We start from the raw sequence: 15,529 nt of genomic DNA on the forward strand, positions 1-15,529 counted from the left end.
TTCCTCAGCAGATAATGGAAATATCTGCAGACAGTCCTTGGATTTACATCCTGAAGAGAGCTCTTCCTTGTCTTTAATGATTGCATTGCTTTGGCTCCTGACTCAGGTGCATTTGTTAAATATTTACCATCTTCCTGCCCAGCTCATGCAGTTGGACAATTAAGGGGAAGGCAGCCTGGAGCCCTGAGCAGACACAGGCTGACAATTGGATCCCAAGCATGGATGGATTCATCCCTGTGGACTGAAGCTCTGCACAGCTCAGGGGTGATGCTTTGTTCATTTTGCTTCTCACTGAGAACTGTTGGGCTTCTCTCTGGCAAACCTTCCTATCTTGGGAAGCTGGAGTGCCAATCTTGGGCACTCAGAAATCGTGATTCAGGTATCAGAAGAATTTTGTGACAGTTTAAAAAGAACAATTTCCACTGGGGCCCTGAACAGCAAGAAGCCTTTGCCCAGATCAAGCAGGAGATTGCTCATGCCGTAGCCCTTGGCCCAGTCAGGACAGGACCAGAAGTGAAGAACGTGCTCTACTCTGCAGCCAGGAGCCATGGTCTGTCCTGGAGCCTTTGGCAGAAGCTGCCTGCTTTGCTTTCTCCTAATTCTTATCTCACAGAAGGAAAAGAAGTAAGTAATGGATTTTCAAACTAAACACTACATGGTGTTAAAAAAAAAGAAGAAAAAGACAGAGGGATCGTTGTATGCATTTGAGTTTCCATCTGGTTTCTGAGGCTTTTATATATGACTGAAGATTCATGTTTTCCAAGCCTTGTCCTGCAGCAGTGAGGTCTGGAAACTTCATTTTCTTCAAGAGAAAGCTGAGATTCTTGTGTAATGCATGTTTTCAGGAGCAGGATTTTTAAGAAAAAAATACAATAATGTGAGATGTAATAAAATGTTGAGGTTGGCAGTCTTGCAGGAGAGATGTCAGGCTGTGGCTTTGAGAGAGCAGCAGTGATGAGCAAAGCACAGAGTGTTGGTCTGAACTTGAACTCTTGTTCTTATACTAAGCTGAGTTATGTGTTTTATGCCAGACTGGGCCCATAAGAATGTTGATTTTCCTCTTTTTCTCTGTATTGAAACCCATGAATTTTCCTTCACATCCCATCCAGAAATATCAACAATGATTTTGATTATTTAAAGAAGAAAAAATTGTCACTAAACCAGTGCTGCCCTATGTGGACAACTGAAAACTATTCATTCTCCTTTATTAATTGGCACTGGCATTTTATTTATTGTATGTATTTTCGATATTGATTTCCCTTTTTTCCAATGGGAGTGGACAAATCAGCTATCCTTACTCAGCTCCTGTCTCACTTGTGGGTGTAAATTTGCAGCTTCTGAAGCTGAGCAGAGCTGAGACTAAGAGAGAAGGAGTCAGGATGACACTGGGAGATCATGTCCTTGTAGGAACTGCTCTGAGTCCCAGTACAAAAGCAGAGCTGCCCTGCATGTGAACCACGTGTCATATTTTGGTCCCTAGACTGCTGCTGGATAAATTCCTGGTGGAGGGGGAATAAAAAGAAGAAAATGTGGCAGTTTAATGGGATCTAATCTTTCCATCAGCAGTGATAAGCGCAGTGCTCAGTCAGACAGGAGAGGCAGTGATGCTGCACAGCCCCTATGAAGTTTGTGTCTGAATCCACCCCTACAGTGCAGTGCATATCTATAAACATCTCTTCCCTGGCTTCTCTCAAGCTTTAATTGGTAAAGAGCGCATTAAACAGGATCCAACTGGCAGTAAAATTCTACTTTTGAAACATTAGGTGTATGTATGAAACATTATTTGTATGTTTTGAACAATAGTGCATGAGCAACTGTAGTTGCTTTTGAGAAAAATTACATTGTGAAAAAGCCCCAGAGAATCTCTTCATGACCATTAGTATTTAATTGTGGAAAGCAGAACAGGAAAAAAGCAAAGGACAACAAGTGATGGATCATTATATTGTTATGCCTCATGTTGCTTCAGAGGCTTTGTTTTCAGTTGGTGCTGAGTGTATTGTTATTAAGTTATTTTATTCTTAAATTTAGACTGAATTCTTATGTTAAATTTGGGCCTAAAAAGTACCAGCATGGTACCCATGAGATGTGTGTAAAACATGTAAAATATTGATAAAAGGATCCAGCAATGAGAATAGAAATACTAAAGTAATGTAGAAGTATTTTTTACGTGTTAAGCCTAAAGATAGAGAAAATCTTGGGAATTTACTGAAAAAAACCCAACTCATTACCTAAATGGCAAAATATTCTGCCTAAAGAGAAGTACAATTTAAAAAGGAACAGATCTGGGGCTTCTACACAAAAAACCAAAACAAACCCAAAACCCAAAGAACACACACAAAATCAAAAAAGCCCCACCCCAACAAAAGCACCCAAAAAAACCCCAAAAAGCCAAACAACAAACCAAAGTAAACTAAAAAAAAACCCAAGAAAAAACGTGGTCTGAAAATTAGGAATACTATAATGTGAAATCCTAATTCAGTCTAGATCTATACTAAATGCTTTGCACTCTTACCACTGTTTACCCCCTCTGCCTCATTTCTAATCTTAAAGCAAAGTTTTATCTCCCTCAAAGAAACTCATTTTGTGTCCTTCTTTATTATTTCTCAGCATGTACCTCCCATTCTTTGGTCTCCTCTCTGGAACTTTGCCTGTAAATTTTTTTCAAGGAAAAGGACTGTCTCTCATTATGTGCTATACAGACTTGAACACCATAGATCTCCAAAGGGCCTAATTCTGAAGGACAGTTCCTGCCAAATTCTTTATTGGTGGCCCACTTATGATTTAGTTTTTCAGCTTAGGACTTCATTCCTTGTTGCACATCCAACTTCTGAAACTGTCTGCAGGCTCCCCGGGAGGTTCACAGCCCCTGTGATGACGTGTGGAGGTCAGGCTACAGAAAACTGCAGATGAGAGAAGGCAAAAAACTGGAACAGAGCCACGAGAGAGGCTGTACAAGCTGTACAAAGGGGATGGAAGGAATGAAAAATGGTAGATCTTTCTCCTGGGACATGATGTTTTTGTCCATCCTGCTCTCTGCTTAGTAGAAACTATCATCTCTGGCACCTCCCAGATCCTTCTTGAATGCATCAAGGAGTAACAGTAGTAGCTGCAGTAACAGCAGTAGCAGCAACAATAATAATAATTAATAAGAACTATTTATCTTATTTCATCCTTGGGTGCACCCAAGTGGACTCTCACTGTGGTGCCTTCTGAGGACCTTCTATGCAGCGTCGTCATAAAAAGTCATTGTGGCCTACCTTGTCTGCCAATCTGCCACGCCGAGGCTGCATCAGTGCTAATAACAAGGTTAAAAGTAAAGAGGGGAGCAATAGCTCAGTTATCATTCCAGGCACGTGGTGTAATTGTGCTGCTGGCTGCCGGCCATGTGGCTCTTGTGGTAGCAAACAGAGCTTTCCCTCAGCAGCCCCAGCCGCCCTGTTTTCATATGGGCTGGGAAGGTCAGAAAAATCAATTAGCAATATGGGACATTAACAAAAGCCAAGTCCAAATACAACTTCAGAAACACTTTTCTGAAAGATTAATGTGTCTTTAAAAAACAAATGGACATCTGTGTCATTTTTCAGAGCTGCTCATGTTGGCTGCTCCTACTAGAAAAAGCCAATGTTCTCACTCTGTGCAGCAGCACTGTCTCTTAGCTGCCACAGAGTCATCTATCAGACAGGGAGTACTGAACTTGATGTTGTCCATGCAAAATCCACAAAAATTAGCTCATCTCCAGCTGAGATGGTGTTTAAGAAGCAAACAGACACACCAAATTGGCTGAAGACAGAAACAGCAACAAGGTGTGATTGCCCCCATAAACACTGGGATGTGCAGCCCTCCCACCATTGCCAGACCCCTGGGTGAGGGACCAGGCTGACATAGTTCAGGGTTTATGGTTAGACCAGGGAATAAAACTCAGACTTCTGAGCTTTTTGAGTTATGATTTCAATGTAGGACTACCTTGGGCAAGTCACCTTCCTTTTAGTGGTCTCTAATAGCAATACCTGGCAGGAGCATTGTAAATTTTAATGAAGTCCTTCACTATCCTACTGTTACAGATTCTGAAAACCATAAAGTGCCACTAAATTCATTGTCATCTGGAATATCAGTCTTCAAATGGTTTAATCTAAATTACACCTCTACTTTCTAATATAAATATTTTATTTCTTTCAGGAAGGAATGTACAAAGTAAAACATAATCTTGCTGCCCATAAGCTTTATTTAAAGTCATATGTATTTGTTAGATTTCATATGCTTCCTCACTGTTTCCTTTTCTTATTATAAGGGAAATGATTTAGAACTGCAGAAGCTACTCAAATTGTCCCCTGGGCTCATCTGATTTTACCTACCAAGTTTCAACATTCAATTAGATACAAATTGTTTCATTGGAGTTTTTGCTCTAATTAGAGTTTATCTCCTTAATAGGTGTTTTATATTTTAATGTCATGAACACTAACAAAACCACACTAGGCAAAATGACAAGTTCTGATGACTCTTAGAGAAAACAGCACTACAGTTCCTAGGCTGGATTCATGGTAGGTACACAAACCATACCCACTCCAGTGATAACTGGACCACTTACAGATCATGTGTAATAAAGACAAGGAAAATTACCACCCAGGTGATGTGCTTCTTCTTCCTGATCCCTGCAAAGACAAGAAAAAACAAAAAAAACCACTTCAGTAATTTATGCAATTTACTGAACTAGAAATCATTGAGATGATTTCTAGTGAAATGGGAAAGGAAAGATCAAGTGGGTCAGTCATGGACCTATGAGAACCCAGCCACAAACCACAACCTTTTAGGTTCCTTCAAACTGAGCAATGGTTGAAACTGCCCATATGAAAAGGACCCTTGTAGTCAAATGTGGGATCACCAAACACCCTGGAATAGTCTAGAAGAAAGTTGCTTAGGGGAAACTATCATAGGAAAATTGTTTACTGTTGCCAGTAGGTGGAGGGTATGAGTGTCTGCTTGGAAATCTTCTTTTTCAAAAGCATTCTTTCCCTTCATTTCTTTATCAGGGAAATATGGGAAAAAAAAAAGAAAAAGGTTTCTCACATCTTTGAACCACTTGATTACCAGTACATAAATAGATCACTGTCTCAAAATGCTCAAAAAATGCAAAGCCATTTTCTATCTCAAAGGCCGGAAAATGATCATTACGAACACAGCTCATTTCTGTAATGCAGGGCCAGCCACGAAAATTTGTTAAAAATGACATTGTCCTGGCTGGGGAAAAAGCAAAGCCTGTATGTGACAGCTAATTATCTTAACAGCACTTGAAGTTAAATTATTTTTTCTTACCAGTCATGCACCTACAAGGAGAGAGCACCAGACTAGGAAAAGAAATGCAGCAAAAACTGAAAAGAAAAAAAAAGAGAAAGAATTATCCCATTTTCACCCAGTGGAGTACAGATGGTCAGTATTCTTTGGCCTCCCTGGTGTAACTCAGTTTTGGTCAGTCCAGTAAAACAATTGTTCCTTTAACTATAGCAAAGACCAATTTACTGATTATCTGTTTCCTAAAAGCATTGAATGCTGAGTATCCTGTTCCATTTCCTGTCAGATATTCACATGCAATTAGATACAGGCAGTGGGAATGTAATGTAAAATGGGTATTTTGTTCTGAAACGTGGCACTGTGCCGGTGCTCTTCCCCGTCTCCTTGAGCAAAGTTCAAGTGCCAAAATGAAAGGCAAGTTTAAAGCCAAAGGTGATTCAAGTTCAGGCCAAAAATAATTCCAGACAACTCAATTTGGAATTATTTTCCTTCTAAACATTTTTTGTGGGGGAAATGAAAATACTGCCGGGTGTTTGAGGCTGAGATGCTAACAGTAAAACCTCTTGCAAGCTATTCAAATATCAGCTGCTATTGTGTACAAAGTCATCCCTATCGCTGTGGTATTTGTAAGAGGAAGCCAACAGAACAGCCGGATTTACAATGTACTTGTAGAATTTTCCAGAAGGTTTAGTTTTCTTAAAAAAAAAGAAAAAAAAAAAACACTATGAGAATGTTCTTCTAATATTTTTGCCTGAATTCCAGGAAACAGGTTGTGCACATAAAATGTATTTACTGACATTTGATTTTGTATAATTGCACCTCAAGAAGACAGCCTTGGTAGCTTAAATGTGAAGTTAAGAAATTATAAGTTAAATACTTTGTGTGAAATAATATACAAGGAAAAATCCATATTTATATATTTGAAGAGTCTTGCTTTTCTTGTATAGTATTGCAGAATATCTGTAGACCTTTTCTCTTTCTTTTCCTTTTTTCTTGTTAGACAATACCCAGTCATTTCAAATGTCTTCTGAGGCAGAGAAGTTACTCACAATGACAATATTTTGAACATCACATCCAACAGAAATGATACACGAAGCCATGGATTGGTATCTCACCCCATTCAATATGAATTCTTGGATAAGTCCTGCTATCTGAATAGGCTGTAAAGACAGAATGGCTTTGGAGACAGGATGTGATATGTGATATATGCTAACCATGGTCCATGAGGGGCTCCCAAAATTAGATTTGATAGTACTATGCTGGAGTAATGAAAAGGAGTGGCATACCAGTGGTTTTGAGCTTAGCTGCTGAAGAAAGGTCCTGATGAAGGTGTTACATTTGAAGTTTTCTGACCAATTTATTTCAGCTCTGTGCAGCGGAATATTTCAGTTCATAAGTGTCAAGGAAAGAAGAAAAAGAAAAGGCTTTATTATCAAGTTCTTCTCTGGCAAAGTGTAGTCTTCCTTTCAGCCAAAAAGACTGATACTTATTTTGCCTGAAATGCAGAAATATCCAGAATCTAAAGACTTTGCACCTTTTTGATTGCAGTCAAGTACAGAATTGAAAGGTCACAGAATCTTAGTGGAGAAATGACTCCATCCAAGGACTTTGAAAACAAATGCACTTGCAGGCTTTTTGGGAAAGGGTAAACCAAGGAGCCAGAAGTTCAAACACAAAATACTAAATTCACATAAACTAGGCCTGACTGGAAGGTATAAGGGCAGCATGCATGACATGTTCTTAAAATAACCACATCTAGCAGAGGCAGAAAAGTGGACAAGGTTATAGTCTATGCAATGCTGCTTGGAAAAATCCTGCAGGAGGTGGCTGGACAGCCATTTCCTAGAGCAATCTGTCTTGGAGAAGAATGCCATGGGGTGTAGTGTGCCATGGGCACAGACAAGCTCGCTCTGACTCTTCTGAGCTGCACCAGAGCTATCTCCAGCAAGAAGCTGTGGAGCTCTGTTTCATGCTGTGCTGAACCTGGGTGAAGATGCAGCACTGAGCATTCGGGCTCCCAATAACTCCAGTGGGACCAGCTGATTTGAGCACTGGATCCAACTTGTCTCTGGCTGGCTGACGTGAGTCTTTCTATTTCTCTGAGACTTACTGTTAAAGAGTCTCAGCAGGGAGACCTGTGAGAAAGCTCTATAAAAAATGATACATGAAAGAAAGATAGAAATCTATTTTAAAAAATGGAATAGCGAGCATGAAACAAAAATTCATTAAAAATGTATGACCGGAGTAATAGGACTAGCTTTGTTTCAGCATTGGAAGCCTGCAGAAAAAAAGATGGGAGAGAATCATATTACACAGATGAAAAGGAAGGAAGGCAGAAAACTGGATTAAATAGATAGCTGTACACTTTAGTTTTAAGGATTATCATTGAAAACCATATAAATCTAAGAACATTAAAAATCAGGAATGCCAAAAGGGCCAGTTGGATGATGCATAATTAATTAAGGAGAGAGAAAGACAAAGGCAGAAACCACTTCACAAGAAACAGAAGAATGAGTGTGAAATCTGCTGACTTCAGTGAAATCATCATCTGGATCTCCTTGCTAAGAGGACAGAGAGAAGAGATACAAGCAATTATATGGAGATTCTACCAAGAATATATTTCATTGTTATTTTCAAACTACTCTTGTACAGTCATAAGAATTGTTTTCCAAGCTTTTGAGACCTGAGGCCCCCTTCAGGAACATGCTTCCACCCACATCCTTACCTTGTAGCTCTGCCAGGTGTTGAGACAGATGTTTTCCTGTTGACATCTGCCCTGCCCACCCTTTCCTTCCTGCCACAGGGAGGGGTGGTGAACTGGTGAAAGTACTTTCAGATTGTGACACTTGCTCTATTTGGGAGAAGTAAATAAGTGTTCTTTTGTTGTTTATTTGTTAAGAAATTGCAAAATAGTAATCCATATCTCCTAGATGGAAAGGTCTTTAAGATCCTGTAGCCTGACCTGGGGCCTGCTAAATGACATGAAACACCAGCATTTCCACACCAAGCATATCACTTTTGTAAGTGCCAACTGGCATTTCCCACTTGTTTTCTGTCACCTCTTTGCTTCTCCCTATCAGTGCAGCAGAGCAGGCAGAATCATTTTACATGGCAAAAAAATCAAAACAGAAGGAATTGGCTAGTAAACCTGGATTATAGCTACTGCTGCTAAGTGCCAACTTGTGGCTTCTGGAGAAGTTCTTTAGCCACAGTCACTATCAGTTTGTCATGGTCCCATGTCCTTTGAATAAAGCAGAGGATTAAAGTATGGCATCTGTGAAGAGCTGGAGGCACCCTGTTACGTTAATCTCTGAAAGAGTGTGCAGCTGAGCAGCCTCCTCTCCCTCTGGGCTGCCTCTCTGCTTCCCTAACTAGAAGCAGCCCAGGGCAGGTTAACCACCCAGCACCAAGGGTGGAAGTGATCAGACACTCCTCGTAAGATGTGCAACCTCCACTCACTTGAGTAAACCCATGATATATCAGCCTGTGGCATTAAATGGTCTGGAAAATAGTGTTCATCCTTCTCTTTTTTACCTCAGCAGACTATAGCACCCCATGTCCTTTGCTGTCCTCTCCTTCACACAGCTCCAGTCACTTCTGAGTTTTGTCAGGATGGTAGATGATTAATTTTTTTAAGCCAAAGCCAAAACCAAACTTTGTTCCCATGGACAGAGAAGATTAAAACTGAACAACTGAGGTTAATAACACATTACCTCTGTGTGAACTTCAGAAATGAGTTAGCTTGACTCCAAAATACCTTGGTAATTCTTTGAATGGATTACAGCTTCTTTCTAGGAGAGAAAACAAACCTAAATCCTCCTTGGCTGGGTTTAACTGTCTGTGTCACATTCTGCAAGTTCATGTTGAGTCAAAACCCCCCGGTTCACTGTAGACAGATTATAGAAACTTGTTAAATTTGGAGCTGGGAGCTGAAGTCACTACAGTAGCTGATAGCTGGGGAGTGGAAGCAAGGGAAGTTTTAAAACCTGCAGCAGACGTAAATTATGAATCCCGGGATAACCACACCTGTCCCCAGATCTCCTCTGCCAATGTTTGCCCCGCTGCATGCAAGGCTGAAGTCAGTTATCTGCCAAAGTATTCTCAATGAAAGATTTTCTGCCTGGCATGGACTGCTTGGAGGTCGATAGAAAATGTTGCATAAGATTTTTCTGCAATAAAAGATTCTAGAGTCCATGCCTAGGCAGAGAAAAATCAGGAACAGGCTGGGGTTTAAGCATTTAAATACCTGGAGATTACCACAGTAATCCTAGCATAACCAACACCCATCACAATATTATGTGCTCAGAGTGTTTAAGAAGAGCAAATTCCTCAGGGTTAGCTCCAGTCTTCATCTCTGTCCTTGAAAGAGAGAAGTCACATCCTTAGTCTTTCCTTGCAGTGAGTCCTTGCGATGAAATGGCACCTGTAGGTTTCTCTGGTTCAGGGATGTTTCCAGTCTCTGCTCCACCATTTGCCAGTGGCTCCCACAGCAACAGAGTCACTCAGAGTCTGCATTGAGCTCATCATGCACGGAGTGTCCAGAGAGATGGTTGGCAACAGCCAGAAATAAACAAAGAAGTGTTTGTTTATAAAATAACACAGGTCAGAAGCCCCAGTCCAAACCTGGCTCCTGTTTTGCCCAATATGCAAGGATAGGCAAGGTTTTTTATTTTATAAAGTTCAATAATTAAATGAACAAGGCAGAAAAATGGTGGGGAAACAAGGTTTGGTTTTATTCCACAAGTTAAGAAGGACAGAACCTACTGGTTATCACGTTATTCCAAACCACTACCCCAGATACATGTTCAGAGCAACACAGTAACTGCTTTTGTACCACTTTTCCCCACATAAATGTCCAAAAAATCTTTCCAGAAAAAAATCAGCAGGCTTCCTTGCTGAGTTCACATTTTGATGAAATGAAAATTTATTTTCAACAATAAAAAAAAAAAGCATCAGAACTCCTCATCATGTCTGGCTAAAGTTCCCACTCCACTACAAGCTTGACTTAGAAACGTTTCCTTGAACTCCTCCATTCCTGCTCTGCTCTCTGGTGCATGGCCTCCTGGGAAAAGCACTTTTGTTCTCCAGGAAGTTTTAGATAAATCAGGTTAGGCACTTTTGAGGCAGTACTGTGGAAAATTAGAGGGTTTAATTCTCTTTTTGATTTTGGTGACAACAGGGGAAAAATGAAAAAAAAAAAAAATCTGGACCTCAGAACCAGCGCAAAGTAGTGAAAATATTTTATATATATATGTACACATATATGCGTACACACACACACATATATATGTAGGTATATATGTAGGTATATATATATAATATTTACTTCATTCCTGCCTAAAAACTTTGCCTATTTACCCAGAAGGCTGATTGATTCATTTTGATGCAATTGGCACCAAATACTTGAATCTCTAAAAACTTCTTAAAAACTTAGTGATATTTACAAACTTTTTCATAGCTCAGTGCTTGTGGAGTTTGTAATTGCTGCTGGGATCTCTGGAGGAATTTGTATGTTCAGGCAGATAAACTACTCTGAAGATCGAAGTTTCTCAAAGTTTAAACTTACATAGAAATTGAATGTACTGTATATAAAGTCTGGTGCTTGTGCCACCCATGTACATTTTATAGCCATGTTTGAAATCAATGGAATTAATCCTGATTTATTTTCATACCTATGAAATAACAACCAGGCACTTAGTTGTACAATCTTTGCAGCAATTAATCATTTCATCATATCTTGCTATAATCAAGTAGGAAGTCAGAGAAAAAAGACCATTTTCTGTTATACTTGCAAACGCAGTAATTAGTAGAGACAGAGGCTCATAATTAGATAAAAATTTACTGCTGACCTCTCATCTATACATATTTTATACCCTTTTATGATTCGAAGTAAGCAGTTGATTTAGACCTAAGTTAGAGTCTGTGTTTTGACCATATCTGAAATATGTGCAATGAGCTTTTTCTACTCCAATGTGCAAAGTGAATAACCACAATTTAAAATCTATATTGCCTTAATTCCAAATAGCTACATGTCAACAAACTCATCTAAACAAACACTTTTTCTGTTCTGTTTTAACTTCTCAGAGACAGAGAAAGACAGCTTTCTGAAGAAAAGCAGTGTGTGTATATTTGGCACTGCCTTGTGACAACAACATGGGCTGCTGCCCTTCCCTGAGCAGTCATATTCCCAAGTGGGATCCTGAGACTCCAGGTGTGGCTACAGTCTGCTGGGGAGAGATGAAAATGCTTTTGCTTGCATTTTGAGACCAAGCCAGGTGGCAGAGTGGCATGTGGGTCAGGCGTGATGTGGCAGCTAACAGTGCCTTCAGCCCTTTAACCTGGCTCAGCTCCCCAGCCAGTGAGGGACTCGAGGACATGCTTAACTTTTTGCTGTTAAAAATGAAACTTAGGCCTGTCCTTAGCTGTTTTGTTAATCAGGATTGGATTTAATCACGTTTTTTTAAGCTATTGTCTTAGACCTTTGGATTGTTGTTAAAACATTTTCTGTAAGCTACGCAATAGAGGCCTGGTCCTTTGAAACGCCTGTCATGCTTCCTTTAAAATGACTAAATGAAGTAATAAATGTCCAGACATCTTTAGGACTGGGATTTTAATAAAACTTTTTAAAATTTTATGTGTCTATTTAAAAAAATATTTGCAAGTGTATGTAACTGTAATAATGCATGCGACTATACAATAATGATCAAACACATAAATATTTAAGATGCTCATACTGTAGATGACATTCCTCATGGTGATGGAATTGCAGACAATTTTTGTTTCAGTACAGGCTGACTAGATGCTGATGGTGTATTGAGGATAGATGTTCACCTTACACTCCATAGAATGTCCCAAACTCATGCCTTAAAGTCAGCTGTTTGCTAGATACAACTTCTTTATCATCTGTTTGTTTTGACCATTTTACTTCAGTGCTCCGTCTATCTATCCTCTATTGCACTTACCAATGGGAAAAAATTCAATAATCTATTACTGTCCTGAAGACCCTGTTGTTGCATTAGAAGGAAAAGGATATTTGCCTGGGTATGTAAGGGGTGAGGGGGCTGTGAACTTGAGATTTCAAAACTGTCAAGTGCCAGCCTAGTGCAACTTGTGACATGTATGGAACCTAGAATTCACCCTTTGAGGAACAACCCGAATACCAGTGGCACTGAGAGATGACAGTGGCAATAACCACTTGGTTTGTCTTTACCTGCAGGGCAAAGACTTTGCCTTTGGTAGTTTTCTATCCCTTACTCCAGTTTTATCAGTATCCTTTTCTCCCACAACATCTGCTCTGTCCAAGAAAACCCCAAGGCTGGGGTGAGGCAGAGGCAGCCTCTGTTCAGCTTCTGTCTCGTTCTGTCATCTCGTGACTGGGGGCATGTCAAGTGGTGTAACTGGAAATCAGATTGGCAAAACAACTGTTCCAGTCTTTGCACTTCCCCTTTCTGGCCTGCTAAACCTACTCCTTCTGACTCAGCAACAGTCAGAATTGTCCTCATAATGGAGTATATAAATATACTTTTTCTGCCTTGGTTCAACACATGAGGCAGTGAGAAATAAAATGAAAAAGTTTCAGATGCTGTAAGCTTCCACTGTACCTTTTCCTACATAATCCAAAGCACTGAGTCTGTAGATAAGAAAAAATGCCTGCTGGGATCATGGTAAAAACCATTCTGTTTATGATGCTGTTCACTACGATACCTCAGAGAACCCTGATGGATGATGTACTTGCAAATAATGTTTACTCCATGGAGAAAACTTAAAAAAATTTTCAATATTTACTGCCCACAATGTGGTTCTTTCAGGTGCTCTGGGTATAATGAAATGGTTCTTGGTTAAAAAAAAAAAATTATATGTGGTCTTTGTCTGCTCAGATGACATTAAGAATGTAAAACTGTGGAAATTTACCAGAAAAAAAGTCAGAAGTTCACTCAGCTGGAGATATCAGAGACATGCCAAACTCAATAGCTGATATCTAGCACCTCTCACTGAATTTAAAAGAAATAAGAATATTCCTAATTTCAACTAATTCATTTAAGTAAGTGGATCCACACAACCCTAGCAGGTGTCTTCCACTCTGCTCCATGTCTTTAACTCCTGTTGAGGTCAGTGTCTGCATTTGCTGTCTTTACTGAGATGGCCCTTATTCTGCATCTCAGACCAGACCTAGCACCAGACCTTTGCCAGGGTCTTCTGCTGGATTTAGGTGGAGCTGGGATGTGCCCGCCAGAGCAAGTGGAAACTTTTTGGCTCCCATGTTGCTGCTCCACACTTTTCAAACAACATGCAAGCACCCACCAGGCTGCTGTATGGGAGGCACGCAAACTAGGCGTGGCTGTAAACATGGACACATGTAAAAGTTTTAGTGTTCCATAGCCACAGCTAGTGAGACTTGGGTGTACACACTAACGCTAAGTGAGGAATAGCTACTCATTCCAATGACTACATTCCTAATGAATAAATAATATTTGGCCAGGAAAAGAGAAGGAGCTTGGCTGAGTCTCAAGCCTTGTTTGGACTAGGGTTCATATTCCTACATCAATAGTTATTCAGGGAATGCAGAATAGCTCTTATTGAGGATGCTGAAACATGGTCAGCTGAGAACAGCAAATGGACTGCTCAGCTACTCAACCAGATTACTGGGCAGCCAGGTCCAAAGATGTGCTCTGGGTATGGATTTGGGGCTGGATGTCCTGACCTCACCAGGTGCCCTAACAATAACCTATTGGCTTTCCTAGAAGAGTGAAAACATCTCTCTTTCTCTTTGGCATTTTGACTAGAAATCCTACCCTACCATGGAAACTTTTCTTATGAAAATTTCATCAAAACTGGCGCATTCCCAAGAGAAGTCTCCATTTCAACAAAGTGGCATTTCCCACTGATAAACTGTGTTTCTGGAAAATGCCCAAATAACTCCACTGCTTGGCACCTGTTTAAGTTGCTAAATATTGGATCAAGTGATTCACATTACCATGGAGTACCGTAGGTTTTTTCATTATAGGACACTTGGAACAAAACTCTCTTTTACAGTACCAAAAAGCACTTGGAGAAGGGTGAGAGCTCAGGATTGATCTGACCATTAAACACGTGAGACTCCCACCGCATGATCAAAACCCTCATGATTCACCCAAGCTGAAGCACTGGCAACAATGCCTCCCCAAGGTGCATCTGTCCCTTTCTGCTGTCCCTCCTACATTCCCTTGACATATTTCTGCACACACATGTTTAGGGAACTTAAACTGGTCTTAGAAAAACAATCCAATGTGTTTCTGTGAAAGTGGGCCTGGTCCAGCATCCACCATGGCTTCACAGGCAGCTCTGCCCAGACAGCTGAGAAAGTCCAGCAACAGCTCAAGATCAAATGCAGGTGGGTGGAGGGGCAAAGCAGACTTGTGGGGGCCCTGTTGCTGGTGGCAAACAGCAAGCCTGGGGGACAGAAGACCAAAGCTAAAACGTGGGACACTGCTCCTATCTCAAGCAGGTATTTGGTGTAAAGATCTGATTCTTGCAGGCTTGATTCAAAACTTACCAATGCCTACAGAAATCCCTTTTACTGACTTCAGGAGTCTCTAAAATTATTCTGTGTTCTAATTTATGCGTAAGAGCCAAACCAAATAATGTTTGCTTTTGGTAGGACAGAAATAGCAAATCCCTGAGGATGTTTTCTGTTCTTCAGAGATTATGCAGCTTTCTTACTAAGATGGAAACCTCAATGGTAAAATTCATCCTAATTTTATGTATCTAATGTCTTTACATAACTAATGATCAGGCATGATTCATTCCAGTTACCTGAGATGTCTGCTTTGGGATGGGATAAAAGGCACCGCAGGCAACATTGATTCATTTGATTACCTCCCATCTGACCATTACAGATGAATCCTCTTCCAGTCATTGGAAATAGAAAACAACATCTCTTCAGAGGCAAGTTAACATTTGTGTCATGATGTTTGTAACAAGTTTCTTGATGACTCAGATGGCATAGCTTCTAAGGGGTGAAGCACGGCTAGTCTGAAATTCTTATTTTCTCTCTGTTTATGCACACATACACACACAGAGCTACTTTAAATACATAAATGCTGAAAGCCCATTTTCTTCCATAATTGGTAGATTCTCCACTACAAAGACTCAACTCCTTGAGCCTGGTACCATGTGGGGTCACTTACATGACTGCAAAGTGGATGCTCACTCCTGCTGTGAGCTTTACATCTGCTTAGCACAGCTGCGAATGGTCAAATTTAGT

General features: G+C 40.3%; 1 long non-coding RNA gene across 1 annotated transcript in view; it reads left to right on the forward strand.

Moving 5' to 3' along the window:
* The window catches only part of LOC116455515, a 31,884-nt gene extending 19,999 nt beyond the window's left edge, over positions 1–11,885 (forward strand). Inside the window, exon 2 of the long non-coding RNA XR_004244413.1 lies at positions 11,371–11,885. This is a non-coding gene — a long non-coding RNA (uncharacterized LOC116455515). The remainder of the gene's footprint in view (positions 1–11,370) is intronic.
* The last annotated feature ends 3,644 nt before the right edge of the window (positions 11,886–15,529 follow it).

The sequence above is a fragment of the Corvus moneduloides genome, chromosome 1 (genome assembly GCF_009650955.1).
Source record: "Corvus moneduloides isolate bCorMon1 chromosome 1, bCorMon1.pri, whole genome shotgun sequence".
Lineage (NCBI taxonomy): Eukaryota > Metazoa > Chordata > Aves > Passeriformes > Corvidae > Corvus > Corvus moneduloides.